A 5,556-nucleotide genomic window follows, 5' to 3' on the forward strand; every position below is an offset into this window, starting at 1 on the left:
CTAAAAAAGTCGAAAACTGCCGTCTTTTCGACAGACGGCAGCTTTCGACTTCAATTGAATATATCCCTATGTCTGTCTGATATTACCCAGTTTTGTTCTTTTACTGTTGTCCTAATTGTAAAACGCAACAGAATATGCTGCGCTATACAAGAAACTGTTAATAAAAAATAACTAAAACAAAACTTGTTGAGTCTGTACAAGCATGAGCATTATAATTAGAGATGAGCGGGTTCGATTCCTCGAGATCCGAACCCCCCCGAACTTCACGTGGTTTACACGGGTCCGAGCCAGCCTCGGATCTTCCCGCCTTGCTCGGTTAACACGAACGCGCCCGAACATCATCATCCCGCTGTCGTATTCTCGAGATATTCGTATTGCATATAAAGAGCCGTGCGTCGCCGCCATTTTCACTCGTGCATTGGAGATGATAGCAAGAGGACGTGGCTGCCTTCTCTCAGTTTCTGTGTTCAGTGTGCTGCAAATATCTGTGCTCATTGTACTGCAAATATTTACGTTCTCTGCCTGAAAACGCTCCATATCTGTGCTGCATTGTAGTTGTGCGCAGTATATAGTAGGAGGACAGTGCAAAATTTTGCTGACCACCAGTATATATATTTATATATATATATATATATATATATAGCAGTACGGTACAGCAGTCCATTGCTCTACCTCTGTGTCATCAAGCATACTATCCATATCTGTGCAGAATTGTAGTTGTGCGCAGTATATAGTTGAAGGACAGTGCAGAATTTTGCTGACCACCAGTATATATATAGCAGTACGGTACAGTAGTCAATTGCTCTACCTCTGTGTCTTCAAGTATACTATCCATATCTGTGCTGCATTGTAGTTGTGCGCAGTATATTTTATAGGAGGACAGTGCAGAATTTTGCTGACCACCAGTATATATATATATATATATATATATATATATATAGCAGTACGGTACAGTAGTCCATTGCTCTACCTCTGTGTCATCAAGTATACTATCCATATCTGTGCTGCATTGTAGTTGTGCGCAGTATATAGTAGGAGGACAGTGCAGAATTTTGCTGACCACCAATATATAAATATATATATATATATACATATACATATATAGCAGTACGGTACAGTAGTCCATTGCTCTACCTCTGTGTTGTCAAGTATACTATCCATATCTGTGCTGCATTGTAGTTGTGCGCAGTATATAGTTGGAGGACATTGCAGAATTTTGCTGACCACCAGCATATATATATATATAGCAGTACGGTACAGTAGTCCATTGCTCTACTTCTGTGTCATCAAGTATACTATCCATATCTGTGCTGCATTGTAGTTGTGCGCAGTATATAGTAGGAGGACAGTGCAGAATTTTGCTGACCACCAGTATATATATATTAGTGATGTGCACCGGAAATTTTTTTGGTTTTGTGTTTTGGTTTTGGATTCGGTTCCGCAGCCGTGTTTTGGATTCGGACCTCCCTGAAAAATTTTTGTCGGATCCGGGTGTGTTTTGGATTCGTTATTTTTTTACAAAAAAAACTCAAAAACAGCTTATATCATAGAATTTGGGGGTAATTTTGATCCCATAGTATTATTAACCTCAATAACCACAATTTCCACTAATTTCCAGTCTATTCTGAACACCTCACAGTCCTAAAATTTGCACTGAGGTCGCTGGATGACTAAGCTAAGCGACCCAAGTGGCCGACACAAACACCTGGCCCATCTAGGCGTGGCACTGCAGTGTCAGACAGGATGGCCAATTTAAAAAATAGTCCCCAAACAGAACATGATGCAAAGAAAAAAAGAGGTGCACCAAGGTCGCTGGATGACTAAGCTAAGCGACCCAAGTGGCCGACACAAACACCTGGCCCATCTAGGAGTGGCACTGCAGTGTCAGACAGGATGGCACTTCAAAAAATTGTCCCCAAACAGCACATGATGCAAAGATAAATGAAAGAAAAAAGAGGTGCAAGATGGAATTGTCCTTGGGCCCTCCCACCCACCCTTATGTTGTATAAACAGAACATGCACACTTTAACAAACCCATCATTTCAGCGACAGGGTCTGCCACACGACTGTGATTGAAATGACTGGTTGGTTTGGGCCCCCACCAAAAAAGAAGCAATCAATCTCTCCTTGCACAAACTGGCTCTACAGAGGCAAGATGTCCACCTCCTCCTCATCCTCCGATTCCTCACCCCTTTCAATGTGTACATCCCCCTCCTCACAGATTATTAACTCGTCCCCACTGGAATCCACCATCTCAGGTCCCTGTGTACTTTCTGGAGGCAATTGCTGGTGAATGTCTCGACGGATGAATTGATTATAATTCATTTTGATGAACATCATCTTCTCCACATTTTGTGGAAGTAACCTCATACGCCGATTGCTGACAAGGTGAGCGGCTGCACTAAATACTCTTTCGGAGTACACACTGGAGGGGGGGCAACTTAGGTAAAATAAAGCCAGTTTGTGCAAGGGCCTCCAAATTGCCTCTTTTTCCTGCCAGTATACGTACGGACTGTCTGACTTGCCTACTTGGATGCGGTCACTCATATAATCCTCCACCATTCTTTCAATGGTGACAGAATCATATGCAGTGACAGTAGACGACATGTCAGTAATCGTTGGCAGGTCCTTCAGTCCGGACCAGATGTCAGCACTCGCTCCAGACTGCCCTGCATCACCGCCAGCGGGTGGGCTCGGAATTCTTAGCCTTTTCCTCGCAGCCCCAGTTGCGGGAGAATGTGAAGGAGGAGCTGTTGACGGGTCACGTTCCGCTTGACTTGACAAGTGTCTCACCAGCAGGTCTTTGCACCTCTGCAGACTTGTGTCTGCCGGAAAGAGAGATACAATGTAGGCTTTAAATCTAGGATCGAGCACGGTGGCCAAAATGTAGTGCTCTGATTTCAACAGATTGACCACCCGTGAATCCTGGTTAAGCGAATGAAGGGCTCCATCCACAAGTCCCACATGCCTAGCGGAATCGCTCTGTTTTAGCTTCTCCTTCAATCTATCCAGCTTCTCCTGCAAAAGCCTGATGAGGGGAATGACCTGACTCAGGCTGGCAGTGTCTGAACTGACTTCACGTGTGGCAAGTTCAAAGGGTTGCAGAACCTTGCACAACATTTAAATCATTCTCCACTGCGCTTGAGTCAGGTGCATTCCCCCTCCTTTGCCTATATTGTAGGTAGCTGTATAGGCTTGAATGGCCTTTTGCTGCTCCTCCATCCTCTGAAGCATATAGAGGGTTGAATTCCACCTCGTTACCACCTCTTGCTTCAGATGATGGCGGGGCAGGTTCAGGAGTGTTTGCTGGTGCTCCAGTCTTCGGCACGAGGTGGCTGAATGCCGAAAGTGGCCCGCAATTCTTCGGGCCACCGACAGCATCTCTTGCACGCCCCTGTCGTTTTTTAAATAATTCTGCACCACTAAATTCAATGTATGTGCAAAACATGGGACATGCTGGAATTTGCCCACATGTAATGCACGCACAATATTGGTGGCGTTGTCCGATGTCACAAATCCCCAGGAGAGTCCAATTGGGGTAAGCCATTCTGCGATGATGTTCCTCAGTTTCCGTAAGAGGTTGTCAGCTGTGTGCCTCTTATGGAAAGCGGTGATACAAAGCGTAGCCTGCCTAGGAACGAGTTGGCGTTTGCGAGATGCTGCTACTGGTGCCGCTGCTGCTGTTCTTGCTGCGGGAGGCAATACATCTACCCAGTGGGCTGTCACAGTCATATAGTCCTGAGTCTGCCCTGCTCCACTTGTCCTCATGTCCGTGGTTAAGTGGACATTGAGTACAACTGCATTTTTTAGGACACTGGTGACTCTTTTTCTGAGGTCTGTGTACATTCTCGGTATCGCCTGCCTAGAGAAGTGGAACCTAGATGGTATTTGGTACCGGGGACACACTAACTCAATAAGTTCTCTAATTCCCTGTGAATTAACGGTGGATACCGGACACACGTTTAACACCACCCAGGCTGCCAAGGCCTGAGTTATCTGCTTTGCAGCAGGATGACTGCTGTGATATTTCATCTTCCTCGCAAAGGACTGTGGGACAGTCAATTGCTTACTAGAAGTGTTACAAGTGGTCTTCCGACTTCCTCTCTGGGATGACGATCGACTCCCAGCAGCGCCAGCAGCAGTAGGCGTTACACTCAAGGATGCATTGGAGGAATCCCAGGCAGGAGAGGACTCGTCAGACTTGACAGTGACATGGCTTGCAGGACTATTGGCTTTCCTGTCTAAGGAGGAAATTGACACTCAGGGAGTTGGTGGTGTGGTTTGCAGGAGCTTGGTTACAAGAGGAAGGGATTTAGTTGTCAGTGGACTGCTTCTGCTGTCACCCAAAGTTTTTGAACTTGTCAATGACTTCTGATGAATGCGCTCCAGGTGACGTTTAAGGGAGGATGTTCCTAGGTGGTTAACGTCCTTACCCCTACTTATTGCAGCTTGACAAAGGCAACACACAGCTTGACAAATGTTGTCCGCATTTCTGTTAAAATAATTCCACACCGACGAGGTGATTTTTTTTGTAATTTGACCAGGCATGTCAATGGCCATATTCATCCCACGGACAACAGGTGTCTCCCCGGGTGCCTGACTTAAACAAACCACCTCACCATCAGAATCCTCCTTGTCAATATCCTCCTCAGCGCTAGCAACACCCATATCCTCATCCTGGTGTACTTCAACAGTGACATCTTCAATTTGACTATCAGGAACTGGACTGCGGGTGCTCCTTCCAGCACTTGCAGGGGGCGTACAAATGGTGGAAGGCGCCACCTCTTCCCGTCCAGTGTTGGGAAGGTCAGGCATCGCAACCGACACAATTGGACTCTCCTTGGGGATTTGTGATTTAGAAGAACGCACAGTTCTTTGCTGTGCTTTTGCCATTAAGTCTTTTCATTTTTCTAGCGAGAGGATGAGTGCTTCCATCCTCATGTGAATCTGAACCACTATCCGTGAACATAGGCCAGGGCCACAGCCGTTCCTTGCCACTCCGCGTCGTAAATGGCATATTGGCAAGTTTACGCTTTTCATCAGACGCTTTTAATTTAGATTTTTGGGTCATTTTACGGAACTTTTGTTTTTGGATTTTACATGCTCTCTACTATGACATTGGGCATCGGCCTTGGCAGACGACGTTGATGGCATTTCATCGTCTCGGCCATGACTAGTGGCAGTAGCTTCAGCACGAGGTGGAAGTGGATCTTGATCTTTCCCTATTTTACCCTCCACATTTCTGTTCTCCATTTTTTAATGTGTGGAATTATATGCCAGTAATATATCAATAGCAATGGCCTACTGTACCGTACTGCTATATATTATATACTGGTGGTCAGCAAAATTCTGCACTGTCTTCCTACTATATAATACTGCGCACTACTAAAATGCACCACAGGTATGGATGGATAGTATACTTGACGACACAGAGGTAGGTAGAGCAGTGGCCTACTGTACCGTACTGCTATATATTATATACTGGTGGTCAGCAAAATTCTGCACTGTCCTCCTACTATATAAACTGCGCACAACTAAAATGCACCACAGGTATGG

This window comes from Pseudophryne corroboree, chromosome 5 (assembly GCF_028390025.1).
Source record: "Pseudophryne corroboree isolate aPseCor3 chromosome 5, aPseCor3.hap2, whole genome shotgun sequence".
In the NCBI taxonomy this organism is placed as follows: domain Eukaryota; kingdom Metazoa; phylum Chordata; class Amphibia; order Anura; family Myobatrachidae; genus Pseudophryne; species Pseudophryne corroboree.